Source organism: Lichenostomus cassidix, chromosome 3 (assembly GCF_008360975.1).
Source record: "Lichenostomus cassidix isolate B80296 chromosome 3, HeHo_3.0, whole genome shotgun sequence".
Taxonomy (NCBI): Eukaryota; Metazoa; Chordata; class Aves; order Passeriformes; family Meliphagidae; genus Lichenostomus; species Lichenostomus cassidix.
This window is the reverse complement of record NC_139483.1, coordinates 24,966,551-24,983,438: the sequence shown is the minus strand read 5'-3', so window position 1 is coordinate 24,983,438 and position 16,888 is coordinate 24,966,551. Positions and strand designations below refer to the sequence as shown.

At 43.7% G+C, this 16,888-nt stretch overlaps 1 protein-coding gene across 6 annotated transcripts in view; it reads right to left on the bottom strand.

The window, feature by feature from the left end:
* Positions 1-15,471, bottom strand: part of PPM1B (protein phosphatase, Mg2+/Mn2+ dependent 1B) — a 58,751-nt gene extending 43,280 nt beyond the window's left edge. For 3 of the 6 annotated variants that reach the window (XM_085054993.1, XM_085054989.1, XM_085054994.1), the window contains exon 1: positions 14,781-14,910. The gene's annotated coding sequence lies outside the window, so the exon portion shown is untranslated. Of the gene's footprint in view, positions 1-51; positions 168-14,780; positions 14,948-15,339 lie in introns of those variants that run through there. The other 3 variants (XM_085054990.1, XM_085054991.1, XM_085054992.1) reach the window with 3 other exon arrangements.
* Positions 15,472-16,888: the final 1,417 nt, after the last annotated feature.

Here is a 16,888-nt window from a genome sequence, read left to right as displayed (position 1 = left end):
CAGTATTCATGCTTTTTTTCATCTGATCATGGACAATTTTGAAAGTCTTACCTTGAATGCAGTATAAAAGTAAAATTTCTTCCAGATCTTTCTCTTTCTGATAAAGATTCACTTTACAGACTTTTCCTTGTATATTAGGGATGAATAAAGCAGAAGAGCCTGTGAGTCTGAAAGCAGTAAGATGGCAGAATTGACCAACTTCTCTCCTAGTTCAACACAACATTCAACAAAATCTCTAACTCAACTGCTTAATAGTAACAGCTAAACTGAAACTAATGAATTCCATGGACCACTGGAAGAGGCCAAGTTAGTCAAGAAGCTCCTATTTGTCTATGGCAAAGCAGCCAAACCATGTAACTGTTTCTCACTTGTTAAAGATGAAAGTATGAAGTGATCTAAGATACCAGCCATTCAATGGCCACTACTTGCCAAAAAACTCCCACTTTCAATACGTACCACCCTTTCAGATGTCATGCAAGCAAATCCATTTCCAAACCAGGAATATGTAAACCACATGACAGAGAGAGCCTGCATACAATTATGTGTATGTATGCATGTTTAAACGAGGAGATAATGGAAAAGTCTGGCATACTAATACAATTGTTTACAAGAATATATTCACATCCTGGATGCAAAGGAAAAGAAAGACTAAAAGTTGAGATTCCAACTTATTTTAATGCACAGAAACCATGACAAAGAAGCCTCTTTCTGGCCACTGTACATTTCTCAAAAAGCACAAGAAGAAACACACCTAAGCTCTTGATTACAAAGAAGAAACCAAGTTGCATTTATCACAAACCCGTGAGAAGGGCTACCACAGTTAAACCCACCATGCCTTCATAGACTAGAATATTGTTTCTGCAGCAAGAATCTGACTGAAGTATTGTCTGTTCTGGAGACTGTCTGCATGTAGCAGCTAAGATGATAGTTTCTTTTCACAAGCCTGAAAAAAGAAGGAAGTGAACCCATCTCAGAAAAACTGAGATTTAGTTTCACTATCCAGCATCTTGCTTATCCTCTCCCTCCCCAGTAACTTCAAATGCTCTACAAATTGCTTTGTTTTGCCTCAAGGTTCAGAATACCAAAGGCAAGTGAGAGACGACATTGATAACTATAATGTTCTAAAACTTCCTTTTTGACACTGAAAAAGAGTGTTTTTCCTTTCTTAGACCAACATTTATTCAATGAATGTACCTTGCTTGTTCCATGCCTACTCAATAGGCAGATTCCAAGTAACTACTGCTTGGTATCAAACACAGTCATCAAGAGTAAGTGACTATGTCAAAGCTATTTTATTTAGTAGACAGCAGACCCTTGAGGAGCTCGAGTTGTAACTGCTGTCCAGACAGAGTATGAACCATTGGCCACCCTTTAAAATGACTCCTCAACCAGTTTTCATTTGTCTAGTCATCCTCCCATTCAGACTGTAAATAGGAGTATGCTGTGGGACACTCAAACATCTTGCTAAGGTCAAAATAAAAAAAAAAAATGTACGGCTCTATCCTCAGCTGAAGACCGAGTCATTTGACAGAATGCAGCCAGGTCATTCAGGTACAACTGACCCCTGGTAAAGCTAGGCAGACTGTTTCCAATCGCCTTCTTTTTCAAAAATGTTTTTCCACAGATTTATATAAATCTATTTGTTGATAATGCTATCTAAATAAAAGCAGTTTTTAATGTTTTTTAAATGTTTTTATCAAGTGAAACAGAAAGCTTTCTTTATTATATAACATAGCAAGGATGCCTGAAACAGTGAACAGGAACTATCTCTACGCTTCATCAATTTGCAGAATTCAAATGTTCTGAAGCATAAATACAAGAACTCTGTGCATTTAAAAAAAAAAAAAAAAAAAAAGCAGGTCTCAACATGTGTTTCACAGTCACCAAACTACTGAGTTTCTGGCTAATTTTCAAGGTATCTAAATAGCAGAGGTTATAAAAGGGAAAACTTGGTCTTCATAATTCTATCTAAAATTTATTACAGAAATGCGTGGCTGGGAAAGGGAAGAGACAGAAGTGGGAAAGAACATCAAATGACCAAGAAAATTTAAACATGTTTCATTTTGGACATTATAAAAAATTTCTAGAATTCTGATTGCTTCCATCTTTTCAGATAGCTTGAATTTCTCCCCATTCATATTGCAAGAGACTTCTGAAACTGAATGAATACGGAAACTCCTGGACACAGAATCAGCCAGTGCCTGACAAACAACTGCAAACTCTACTCTTTACCGGTGATGACATTACTCATGTTTCACCCAAAATAGTTCAGTCCCTTTGCAGTTCATCAAAACTTAGGCTTGAAACAGGGAGTGGGTAAGATATTCTAACTGCACATTAAGCAGTAACCAACACCACACTGGATGAGCTGAGGCAGTCCCCCCATCCCCTACAGAAATTTCTAAATGTGACAAAAAACACAGAAAAACAGCTTGACTTGCTCAGAAACTTTCTGACAAACTCCTTACCATGACCTCTGCTATGCAAAGTTTTGGTTTCTGTTGTATTCTCATATACCTACAGATATTCTTGTCAGCAAGTACTGGTATTTAATTAAACTGGAATGACTACTATGAAGGGAGTCATAAAAACATCTGTAGCAGGATATGCATTTGGGGAAAATCCAAAAGAGGGGATGGACCTTTTAAATTTAGTTAGAATAGATGTTTTAATGTCAACATTTAACTGCATGCTCTTTTACTTTAGGATGGCAACATGGCTGGTGACACTGCTAACAGCGTCACAGTTATGTGACTTCTCTATGGTCTCCTCTTCATCAGCAGTAACAATCCAAGTAAATATAGAACTTCCATTCACAAGATAGGTCATCAGGTAGCCAAACCACCAGTGTCAAGAACCAATGTCAACAACTACACAAGAATCTCATTTGAAACACCTCAGGGTGCAGTTTTACAATGAATTAGGCTAAGCTGAACTGATAACTGCTGTAAGCCCACCTCCATGGGTAGTTCCTACCCCAACTTTGGCATCAGTGGTCGTTCGCATATCCTCAATGGAGCAAGCTGATTCAAGAAGCTAAACTAAAAGAAAATTAATCTCATCAATATGTGCCCAACATATGCACATCACCCAACTCTCACCACAAGAGGAGACACAGCCAAGTATAAGCATGAGAAGGAAGAGGATTCTGCACACAGTCAGAAGCAGAAAACTGCAGAAATAGAACAGCACCAGCATACTTAGGTAATTATACAAGAACCTCCTCCTTAATGAAAGTCAGGATTATGAATGGGTTCCAGAACCAAATGCCTGAGTGTGTGCAGAGGCCTAGCAAAAACTCTCATTTATGTGCTGTATCAACATGGAAAAGTGGTGAAAAACAAAACTATTCTAAGGACGTTGACTGAACAGAGGAATACCAGCTATTCCCCAACTAGGCAGCATGCAGCAGAAATCTGTTTGAGTAGAGAGAATGAGCTCCCCATAATGAGAGACAAAACCAAAGCTATATTAGGTACAGAAAGTGATTCAGCTTCCAAAAACATGCTAATCCATTGTTTTTAAACAGCTGCAAAAAAGTAACAGCAGTGCCTGGCTGACAAGGAAGCTGATGTATCTAGTGCCCAGAACTCACCAAGGTAGCATAAGATTTAATGACTAGAAACAGACACAGAAGAAACTCAGATTCAACTGAAATACATGCTAGCTACATGAACTCTCCTGTCCGTAGAATTTTGAAGGCAGTACCCTTTGGCAATTGAACCTAATAAGCTTTATAGGTTTTTTCCCCTCTTAATGTAAAAATTCATCTGCGTCACAACAGCTCACTAAAACTTCGCTTCTCTGAACATGGCAGCTCAAAGTACATCCTTTCAGTCATTCTAAGACCTTCCAAGAATCTTTGTTTCTTCAGCAACACTGCTGCAAGTCTACCAATTCCATGACACCTTAAATCGCTAACACACACTACGTTTTCTACCATCTGCAGGACTTTTTACACAATTCAAGCTGAAAAAACCCAACAACTTGCATATGACAGGAAAAAGCACTATAGACTAAATCTTCTCTCGTTCCCCCCAGTCCTTCTAAAGAGTGGATTCAACAGGAGAAAATGAGCCCAAAGAAACCAAACAAACAAAAATAAGGACAGAGATTGAAGACTAACAGCAAGAAGTTCCTCCCAATCTCATCACGCAACAATAGTCAATTTTTATTTGTTGGATTTCACTCCTGCCAGTATCAAAAAGAGTCAGGATACCTCTGAAAAGCAAGCAGAGGTAGTGGCAGGCAGCAGAACTTGGTAATAAAAGGCAATGTGTGTGCTGATAAAAATCTTTAACATGATGAACAGATAAATGAACAAAAAACAGATCCCCATGATGAGAGCAAGCAGGAATACTCCTCGATGAATACTGTGCTCTGCCTACTCAAGTATCCTCTGGATTAGCTGAAGTTATCAGTGAATTTATGTAATAAGTTCTTTAGAAAGCACTGTAGTTTTCTTCCTTACTAAGAATACTACTTTTCATGTCCTCTCCTGACTTACTTCAGTTTCTCTCTTGCAGTAACAGTATTAGACTTTGACTCAAGAAAAGAAGAGGATAAACACTAACTGGAAAAAATCAACTTCTGAAATTGGAACAAAATTAACTGCTCAGAAGAAAGCTTGCTCACTGGTAGACCTGCTTCACCACTTATTATTGTACTAGCGGTAGCATAAGACAACTACTAAAAAGAAGAGAAATACCAGAAAAGGATGGTGGAATTTCCAACACCGTGCTCTAGGACCATTACTTGACTTTAAAAAGGCTTTAAGCGCAAATCTGACAACTCATGACAGATCTAAGTTGTCACATGTGCTTGGTATGCAAAAGCTTGTTTTAATCAGTGCTTCAATAAACAAACAAACAAGACCTCTGGAGGAAGGGAAAGACCTACTAACAAGTTTTCCACATTAGATTTCTATTCTTTGTGAAACTTGACAACATAATCAGATTTCAAGTCTGGACAAACCTTAAGACACCTTTCCAAAAAATTCATTACTTCAGTTATGGCATTGCTAGCCCAAGTTCTTGTTTATACAAAGTACATCTGAATCTGCTAAGCCTGAACAAATCAAAACAGTGAAAAAAGATCACTTCTAGCAGTAACTAAGCCCTACATTCCCCCTGTACAGATTTAGAAATTCAGAAAATTTCAGATTGGAAATAGTATGGTTGTTAAATACATCTGTGAATATATGGTGTTTTTCAAGCAATTATTTTCCAAATATTAATTCATAAAGTACAATTGCAGAGTACTTTCCAGTGACATTTTTCTAGCCATGTTAAATTCTGTTTCCTGCCATTGGCAACAGCAGCACACAAGCTAATTTCAAGAATCCTGAACTACACAGGAATTTTATTTCTTCCCTCTGACTCCAGAAGTAAAGCACCATTTTTACTTCATGTTTAAAAATCATGAGCAACTGTTTTGACTGTTTGTAACCTTATCCCCTTTCCTCCAAAAGTCAGATATGCTAAGTAGACAGCATTCCTTTCTTTCTTTAAATATAAATAATACTGTAACAATAGTCAAACACACAAAATAAGCTGTTTTGGTTAACAGTAGCTACTATACTGAGTTCATTAAATATTTTAGAGAAGTTCTTCTCCAGCCTAGAATTCCTTGTGTTCAGTGCATTCTAGTTAAGAAACTGAGAAGTCATTCTATTGGCTTTAATGTTACAAACTAGATACTGATCTGCAACAGCTCTTAATCTCCATTACTTTCACACTCAAATACTGTCAGGAGACATATAATAGCATAGACATGGCTCAGAAAAAGACAAACCAAAGATGAAACAAATGTAAAATAAATTTATTGTTTACGATTATATAAAGGTAGGACACAAAACACCATGGTCACTATAGCAGAGTCCTAACGATCCTTTCCTTCCACATCAACACAAGCCTAATTATTATTTCAATTTTAAAACATAGGAAAATGTTAAACTATTACTTCTACCACTTACAGAAAAGCAGATGAGCTCTCAAGGCCAACCTGCAGGAGACTGCACAGCTATTTGACTCTAGCAAACACTGTGAAACATCTCTTTCCAACATAATCATCCACAAAAGCAGTACGCTTGTCTCTTCCTTGATCCCATAAATTACTGGTAAGAGACAGACACATTGAACTGCATCTCTTTACACTGCAAGAGATGGACAGAATCTAAAAGAGGGATGGTTGGCAAACTTCACACAAAGAAAACAATTCCTGTTATTAATGTATTTTTTTATATTCTGAATGCTTATGCATTGGAGCTTATCTTTTGAACAGCAGCTTGAATTGCGACGCACTTAAGGAGGAATTACTGAACAGGTTTCACACTCCCCTCTTCCTCCCAGCTCTAGCTATTGTTTTCACAACATTGTTTTCATCTTGTTTACGTATAAAACCTCTACTATTTGATGTCTTGTGCACAACCTTCTACTTGTTTAGATAAGTACTCCTCAGAGTAACATAATCAGACACAACCTAGACTCCGGATAAGGCCAATAAATTCATCCACCAGCAAAAGCAATCAGCAAAGAAAAGAGCAGGAAAGACATTATCTCACAGAAAAGGAAAAGTGAAACAAAATCTCTTGCTGTAATATGTCTCCTGGAAAAATGGTAAAGGCACAGAACACATGACAAGCTAGTAAATGGATAAACATCCCATCTGAGGAGTCCATTTGATCCATCTATAGGCAGTAGTCCCACAATTACTGAATAACACTCATTGAGTGTAAATACCACCTGTAATTAGACACTGTTAATAACCTCCTTAGAGGCGTCACTTCAGTTCTTACTGACAACACCCAAAGTGAGGCATTTGTGAGCCTTAACAGCCTGTATATGCACTGGGGCTCTCTTGAGCTAGATGGAGCTGCTTTACTTTCCAAGATGAGGGACTGAACACTACCCGGGGGAGTCAATGGACTACCTCCACTAGGTCTGGATTCAAGCTTTACAACAGCTAAAATAAAAAAAAGAACTTCATGTTGCCTTTGAATATGCACACTAAAAGAAAGTACCTTTTTAGTGAAAAGTCAGCTATAAACAATTTTTAGCAAATGTTCCACAGAGAATCAAGCCTAATAGTGAGGCACTAGAAACCAGTGCCTGCAACTAGTACCGTATCTGAAGTGAGGTCTTGTGCACAAGCAGGTATGTAGAGTACCTTCTGACCAGGGTAAGATTTTCCTGTCAGGAACTAGAACAAATAGTACAGATATATTTTATTACTATACTAGAAAAAGAGAGCTGGAGAAGAAAGGACACAGAAAAAAACCCTGAGTAACATCTGTGCTATATTCACCTTCCATACCTTTGCAGATGTGTCTGAAGGCAGTGCTTTGAGTACAGACCCGCTTCAAACAGAAGCAAGAGCAACAATTTCTTTAGTTTTATACACTGAAGACAGAACTGTCAAAACAGCCTGCAGTACCACATAGTTTCAATACAGTACTTCTCATCTGAAAAGTTTCAAAGCGCATTACAGTTTCAGCAGTTTTTCAAGGTCACAAGGGCAATCACAAACACAAGTCCCTGCCCCCTCCAACTGCTAATCCACCATCCTCAAAATCCAGCCCAGCTGTACTCCAGAGACTTATGCAATGTCAAAACTCTCATTCACTTCTCTCCTAGAACCATGGTCCAAAACTACTACATGTGGTACCATATATACATCAGCAAAATACAAAGGTAACTTTACACCTGTCATATTTATTTGGAGGTGCTTTAAAGAGCACATAGAATACTCTGAAGAACTTTAGCTATCCTATAAAGAAGAGATTTTTAGCATTCCTTAAGAAGCTGCCATGAGGAACACAATTTTCTATATCTAGATATATTGCCTGAAATATTGAGAGAGATATACTTTCAACTCTTCTGCAGGAAACTTTAAACAGTGGTAATTATTTCAAACCAACAAACAAAAATCCCACACACAAATAGTAAAGCAAGAAATAACATTAGTGGAAAATAAAATAAAACCCCAGCAAGCCAAGTTGCAGAGTGTCTTGTCTGTGTCCCCACAGTTTCATTGAAACACAACTGGAAAGTTTACACAAGGGTAAATATTTCACAAATAATCAGGTCCTATGAGTTTTGTGGAAATAAACAGTCACATCAAGGAGAGATATCTAAACTAGTGCCCCTTACGGACAAGTGCAGCAGGACAGTTATGTTACCAAAACCATCGTCCCATAGAGGACAGCAGGACAGACAGTGCCCCAAACACACGAGAATACTAACAGAACTCACAACACCCTATACCCAGAAAAATCCAACCACAAGACACAAAGCCACAGGAAGTCAGGCTTCATAACTTGCTGCTCAGACAGCTAGTTTCATTCTTGATTAACTGAAGTAAAACCATTAAAGAACTACTTGCCAGAATTTATTGTAGATTTAACACCATCCATCTTCACACAAAATTTCAAAACTAGAAACAATAATTTGGGAATAGATATTCAGTTACCAGTCAAGATAAACAAGCAATCCTTACTCAGAGCCACAGGACAGTTTCTGCAGTCCTGGCAACACCTAGGAGGCAGCAGGAGCCAGAACCCACTCGCCCGGCATGGCTCAATGTCCTCTGCAGAGCTCTGAGGTACCTTTTAGAGTCCCAGTGGGTACAGCTGTTTTGCCACCTCAGTTTGAATTAGGAGCATGATTTTGAAGTAAATCTGTCTCCCCACTTTCCGTATTTCAGCTCACCTCTCATAGAAGTTTCTGAACACATGATCTAGACATCTCTAAGATTAATCTATATCAAAACTCTGGGAAAGCTTGCAACACACTCAGTCCACAGCACCAGACTACAATTAGTCTAAAATAAAACCCGTGAAGTACACACACTGGGGACACTGAGTCTACCTAACTTACAGTCTCACTCTACAACCTTTGTAGCTGCAGCATACTGCTTGCTAACGTAAATATAATCAATGTGGCAGATACTGTCCATTTATTTAAGAGAGCCTCAAGCAGCAGGAAGTAAACCCACAGACTTAGGATGCCAAAACGCACCACAAAAGCCCTAGAAAGGAGGGCTGCACAGGGTGTTCCTTCTTCTAGAGTTACGACAGTATCACCACTCATCCATTTTTTTTTCCACCCATTTACAGGTTAGGAGCTTCAAAATCTAGGGGGATACTTCTACAAAAGTTTTCTGAATAAAGAAAAAAAACAACCCACCCAAGATCTTCATGCATCACCTACACCTACTGTTTTGTAAAACTTTTCAAATAACATTGACAACACAACCCAATCAATGGCTCCACTGGAGGTGGTTATAGGAAAGGAAGAGAAGTATGTGCTCAAGAATGCTTTTTATTTCTTGCACATCAGCTTAACCAACAAAGCCAATGAGAATAGAGGACTGTTCTTTTGGAATAAGCTGACCAACATAATATTCATTGTTTCACTTGAATCAAAACATCAATTCTTTACAAATAGTTCCATTATTGAGATGTTAACTCAGTCACCTATTTTTCTTTTTCTGTAAAAAATTTTAAATAGAAGATTGTGAGTCTCAAACTTATAATACCTGCCTTTAGCAGAACCAACAAGCTGGTGAGAACAGACCAAAGCAGTATTCCATGACTAAATTACAATAAAGTGCTACCTCCTCTGCTCAACAAATCATTATCATCTTACTTCATTACCTCCTTGATAAAAGCAATTAATTCATATGCTAACAATGCAGAGCCATGTTTGCTCTACATTCAGTAAAGGTCAAGCTCCTACACCGGGGTGCAGACACAAAAGTAGGATTATTGAAGATGACATTTTCTGTTAACACACTAATCCCATGAAAACGGCAAAGAACGAACGACACTTCCCTTTGTGATTTAACTGGAAGTGTGTGGTTATTGACATGTCATTACCATACACACTAAAGAACCATCCTAAGCTCTCCAGTAGCCCAGTCTGAAACATCCTTAAGTGATGCTTTTCTGACCTGTTTTACATTAACTCTTGAGAAAATAAGACTTAAACACCTAGTTGCAGTATTTGTTTGAAAGAAAACTCAAAGAAAAAAGTTATTGCCCATCAAAGATGAAGAGAACCTATGCCAGAAGATAGCAATGTAGTGACATCATAAAATGACACACTGAAGTAATGAGAAACTAATGCTGCACAGGGAAAAAAAGGGTTATGGATAACACTTTTCATAGCACAACAAAAATACCTGGGCCTGGGTAATTTCCTTCAAAATTGTAAGAAAGGCTGCTGTCTGCTGATATGCCGTTTCCCCTTCTGTCATCATTCTCTACATTAAAACACCTTTGTGCTTTCTCTCACAACACAGGGTTTTCTAAGAGCCAGAAAACTAATTTAGCTGACACTCATTGGCAACCCTTATGTTTCAACATGCCAATAATGTCTCAAGAAACTGAGATGAGCTGAACTGCTCATCTCAAGAAACTGGAGATGAGCTACCCCAGCTCAGTAATTTCTTACCGTGTTATGAAGATTTTCAGACCAGTTTTCTTCTGAAGTGACACTAATTCTTCAGAATTTTTATCTGACTTTATCACATGACACAAATATAACTCTGTACAAGGTTTAAGCAAATATAGGCAGTTTGAACAAAGTTTCCCATACTAGACATCTGTCTAAGGCTGAAACACATCATCCGAACAGTTAAGGAGTTTGCAAAGTTGTCTGTTAAGTAAAAGCAGTTCTGATAATCTTTTTGGAAACTCTGCATCCTTGTTCTTACATCAGGGATCCTGTTTCAGTTTCTCCTTTCTGGGCTTCTCTAGTCAGATGTCATGCTATTTGGGTGGCTGTTGTTTTTTTTTGTTTGTTTGGATGGGGTTTTTTTGTTTTGTTTTTTTTTTTGTTTGTTTGTTTTAGTTAAGAAGCTGCAATCACTGGTCCAGACTTTGACATTAAATTCCCTGACCGTTTTATGTATACCTGACATGCTGGAGGTCAGGGCTAAACCAGACCCCTCTAAGTTGTATAAAACATTTATGCTGCATTCACGCTGGTGACAGTGAGAAGGAAAAAGTCACAATTCACACCCTGTACAGCTGTAAGCCAAATCTTGAAGACCATCAATCACAGAATTTAAAAAATAACACTAAAGGAAGGTACTAAGACAGCAAAACTTTTGATTTCAACAGTTTTCCAAAGAAAACTGCTCTCCTCCAATTCACTGAGAAGACCAATATTCAGATTGAATCACTCGAATTGCTAAAAAGCCCAAGATCTGAAGAATGCTTCTTTTTCACAGGGGAGTGAAGAGCAGCACTGAATACAGAGAGATCAGTACACAAGTGACAAGAACTAAAAAAACAAAAACCAAAAAAAGAAGAGCATATTTGATTAAGGTAGTGGGTAGAAAGAATCGATACTAGGGAAAGAAAAAACCCAAAACAACTATGGACACAAAGATATGCATGGCCTGTTACAGTAATCACCCTCCACAATCCAAACATGGAGTCTAGAGCTTGGATTCTTTCACCAAGGCTGTCCCATTCACTTGGAAGAGACTGTGCTTGTAAAAACCAATAGTTAGGTAGTTACCTTCCAGTGCTGACTGGAAAAGAACAGCCATTTACCACTTCCTAAGCTACAGCAGTAGACCTATATGGCAGATGTAAGCATCACCACTAGACTGATGATGCAAGGCACTACCAAATGATCAATTTTCACTTTTAGTGTTCTTTTGAAAAGAAATCCAAAAAAACCAAGACCAAACCAAACAACAGAAACCACACTGACAAGCCAAGCCCATTCCCACCCTGCAGAACACTATGGCAGCACTCAGCAAGGTGTGCTGCAGTTTGCTCCACTTAAAGACATTCAATATCACTGAACAATTTCTATGCACATCCCCAACCCTTGCTGCAGTCTACATAAGCCCTGCTCCAAAGAGTAATACAAATACTTCACAAAAACAACTTTTTTTACAGTCACTACTACTAAGAGTAGACTTTAGTGCCTTTCCTTTTTGTAATATGGAGGCAACACATTCATGTAGGAAATACCACTCTCCATTGGACCCGAGAGCAGTGGCTTTTGACAGTAAGTACATGAAATGATTGTTCAACACAGACTTCACAAGCTTTAATTTCAACTGTGACAAGTTTTTATTTCTTAAGACAAATTTACTAATTTAGAAGCACACATTAGTGATAATCACTGGAAAAGTTTAAAAGAGCAATGCACACCAGAGACAAGAAGAGAACTGGATTGTCCAGGATAACTACAAGACAGGCTACTCTTTTTTTTCTCTCGCTCTCTACCTCACTAACTGATCATCTCATGGCTACCCCAATAAAAGAAAAATGGGTTCTCAGCACCCTCTATGCAGTCCTCTCTATACTACATTACATTTCCCTCACCCTGATGCTGTGTGCCTTAATTAAATCACTACCCTATGAAACAGCCTCCTCTAAATATCTGCAGAGCAGATGAGGGGCTACGCAAATAAATAGTACATACTATCCCAAACTTGCAGAACATGGGATACACACATGCAATTATTCCTAATTCCCAACCAATCCAAACAGCTTTCCATTCTAAATGGAAATTCTCATCACAAATCTCTAACCCTCAGATGTTGATGCACTAGCCCTTTCTCAAACACAAGTATACGCCCAGTACAGAATGTTTCATATCCTGTGGATATGTGAACTCAGTGTTCAGGCATAGAAAATGCATGTAGTAAATACATATAATAGATGTACTGGAGCCCCTGAGCCCATATGTACATGGGGGCTTGTCTACACCATATTAAGCGCTTTTAGTTAGCTGCTGACCTGTCAACACCATTATGACTGCTAGTTTCAGCAAAAGTTTATCCCTAAAGTTAATGGTAAATTTATCCAGTGAAACAAACAGAACAAAATAAACAAAAAAAGCACTTTGCCAGAAACCCCTTGATTGTCCTGTAACTTCCTTTAATCCAGCAATATTCATAAGAGTAATAAATTGCCTCATGTTTATTCACTTTTTTCATTTTCATTAAGTGTCATAACTATAAAATACTTCTCTCAATACTATGAGCAGCAGAGAATCCCCACAGCCTCCAACCTGCTCAGGACCCTGGAGCCAGTTCATCATCCCTCCCCCACGCCATTTCAACTTTTCATAGCCTCAGCCAAAAACGCCTGCCTCCTCTCTCTATACACAGACTAACTAACTCAGCAATACGAAAACTCCAGTTTCCCTTTTGCACAAATACCATTCCCCTGATAGACACGTGTATACATAGCCTAACATAATCTTCAACCTGCACACAAATTCATCCTTCCCCGTTTTTAACCATACCCAAATATCCACCCAAGGCCCCTCACTTTCTTATAGTCCACAGTAACCCTTGAAAATTTCCTACAAGACAGCACTGATGACCTAACAGAGAGAAATTTAGACTGCCTGATGTCTGTCACAAACATGTATACCTACGGTTCTACAGCTCCCCAGGACATGCACAGATTTTTCTCCAAACAGCACTATCACGATCCCAACACGTGGCATTTGCTACTTGTTTTCCCATTTGTATTCCACGGACCAAACAACAAATATCCAGCCTTTCCATTTCATTATACGGGAAACATCAACTCACAGGTCCTCTCAAGTTCCCAGCACACAGACCATGTTGCTTGCTGCTCTAGCCCATCTCCACTCACCAGACAGAGAGCTGACCGAGCTGGTGACAGCCGGGCATCTCTCTCAGCTCCCAGTGTGAGCAGCAGCAGACAAACCAAAGCACAGCAGTAGGAACACGCATGACTTGCTGTCCACATACCAGCTCGTATTACACACGAAGGTCTCGCACATTAAGTCTAACCACACTGGCCACCAAACAAAACAAGTTCAGAACCTTGTAGCAACCTGTTACCACTGTGCCTGTAACTTGTACACAGGCTTCCCTACCACCCAAAGACTCCCTCCTCCACAGCCTTTAGATGCCTGCCAACTTACCACCTTACTTCTCACAACACACAGAAGCCTGTTTACCTATCACTCCTAAATTCCCAGGCCTTCCTGTACCACTACTCCCAAATACATGTGGCTTCACCCTACCACCTGCATTCCCACGGTATAAACACATCCCTCAACCTACCGCAGCACACAAAACAAGCCAGGTACAGATTTTTCCAGCTGCCTCCAACCCATCAAAATGACTCCCTCCTTCCGAGAGAGGCTTTATCGTAAATTGCAGTAAAACTATATCCATTGGGTTCACAGAGCCAGCAAGCTCCAAAGTACAAGCTAGAACTCCCTTCAACTCCTTTCTCCAAAAGGCTCGCAGGCACTGCCCATCTGCCTGTGACTTCATCCCCAGCTCATCACAAGCACCCAGGCCTCACGGCAGCTTCTCCCCCGACAGCAGGGCCGTGCCCGCCGCTCGCCACCTTCCCCACCTCACGGCCCGTCGGCAGCACGGGCCCCGGCCCGACACTCCCCGGGGCCCGGCCATGCACGTGCGCGGGCCCGGCCCGCCGGCCTCCCCCGGCCCGGCTCCGGCCGCAGCCGCCGACACACACACGCCTGACACCCCCGGCGCCTTCCCCCGTGCCACCCACGCGGGGCCCGGCCCGCCGGCTCCCCCGCCCCACGGCCGTGCGGGGCCTGGGCCGTGTCAGCGCGGCCCCGGCCCTCTCTTCTCCCCGGCGGGAGGAAGGCGGCGACCGGGCCTCGCGGCGCCCGCTCGCACTCCCGGGGCGCTCCCGCCGTAGGCCGCGCTCGCCGCCCTCCCGGCGCCGCAGCCCCGGCCCCGGCCCGCCCGCTCAGCCCCTTCCCCCGCCGTGCCCCGGCCGCTCTCTCTACCTGCGTGCCCCGCGTCCCCCGGCGCCCGGCGGCGCTGCGGGGCCCGGCGCGGGTGCGGGCGGTGCTGGCTCGTGCTCAGGCGCGCGCCGCCCCGCGCTGGCCGCCGCCGGCCGCCGCCGCCGCCCGGTCGCGCACTCGGAGCGCCGCCAGCAGCGCGGACATGTTGGAGCCGCCGTGCCCCCGCCCGCGTCACCGCGCTCGGGAGGGCCGGGCGGGGCCAGGCTCACACCGCCCCGCCCCCTCCCGCCGACCATTGGCCGCAGGCCCCGCGGGCACTGCCCTTCCTCGCTGTCATTGGTCGATCCCTTCGCCGCTCACCCGCAGGCCCCGCCCAAAAGGTTTTCTCTGATTGGGTCGCCCCCCTCTGCTTTGGTAACTATTGGCTGCTGATCTCGTCAATCAAGACGACAGCGCACGGACTCCGTCTTTCTCCGCACTTTTTTTTTCCGGCCTCGCAGCCTCGGGCAGGACTGACGGAAGCGGCTGTCAGCGAGCGCCCTCGCCCCTCCCAGCCTTCCTCCCGCCACCACATCCCCTCCCTCCCGGCGGCGCGGTTTGCCTGCAGGCCATTGGCTCCCAGCGCCGCCACTCTCGCAGCCTCTCTCGCCCCGACCACCGCTTCGCCAAGGGGGCGTGAACCGACACGCGGGTGCCTCGCCCTGATTGGCCGCCGCCCTTGCCAATCAAGCGCGGCCGGCGGGGCAGCAGAGCGCGGCCCGGCCCGCGCGCCGAGCCGCTCCGCACGGCGATTGGTCGGGGGGCGGGCGAGAGGCGCGCGACCTCCCCCGTGCCCCACGGGGGGCATTGGGGAGTACCCGTATGTGCGCGCGATTACATCACCACCAGCCAATGGGAGCGCGCGGGGGGCGGGGCCTCGCTCCCCCGGCGGGAGCCGCTGCGCCTCGCGAGCCGCGGGAGGCAGGAAGGGGGCGGCGGGAGCTCGGGTCGCTGCTGTCGCTGGTGCGGTGTGCCAGGGCTGTCGGTTTTACCGCACCAAACAGCGAGGCTGGGGGTGTCTCGGTGCTCTGCGTTCCCGTGTGCCCGCGGGGCTCGAGCGCCGTGTCCCGGCTCAGGGGACGGACGGGCCGCGGTCCCGCGCAGGTGCCCCAAGGAGATATCTCGGAGCCACCCTTGGTACCCCGCCGAGCCCCGCTGACACCGGGGCCGCCTGAAGAGCAGAATCACTGAATCGCAGAATCGATTAGGTTGGAAAAGACCCCTGAGATCATCGAGTCCAGCCCGTGATCGATCTACTGCCTTGTCAACAGACCATGGCACCGAGTGCCACATCCAGTCTTCCCTCAAACACCTCCAGGGACAGTGACTCCACCACCTCCCTGGGCAGCCCATTCCAATTGCTAATCTCCCCCTCCATTAAGTAATTCTTCCTGATGCCCAGCCTAAACCTCCACTGGCACAGCTTGTGGCAACGTCCTCTCGTCCTGTCCCTGCTTGCCCGGGAGAAAAGGCCGACCCCCACAAGCTCGTGGAGGGCGATAGGGTCACCCCTAAATCTGCTCTCAGCCCTGAGTCACGGCAGGTGGGCAGCACAGCAATGGGCAGCGCAGCAATGGGCAGCGCAGCAATGGGCAGCGCAGCAATGGGCAGTGCAGTAATGGGCAGTGCAGCAATGGGCAGTGCAGTAATGGGCAGTGCAGTAATGGGCAGTACAGCAATGGGCAGTACAGCAATGGGCAGTGCAGTAATGGGCAGTGCAGCAATGGGCAGTACAGCAATGGGCAGCACAGCAATGGGCAGTACAGCAATGGGCAGTGCAGTAATGGGCAGTACAGCAATGGGCAGTACAGCAATGGGCAGCGCAGCAATGGGCAGCGCGGCAATGGGCAGTACAGCAATGGGCAGCACAGCAATGAGCAGTACAGCAATGGGCAGTGCAGCAATGGGCAGCACAGCAATGGACAGCTGCTCCCGCCGCCGGCCGCCCGGCTGCCCGAGAGCCTCGCCGCGGGAGGCCGTAATGAACACCCTTCGGGGGCTCGCCTGCCCTTCAGCTTCTTTCTTGCCCCAAACCAAAACTGTTTATTCAGGAAAGAACATGAAAATCTGTCTGATCCCTCGTAATCCCGTGCTATTCCCACCTTTCTCAG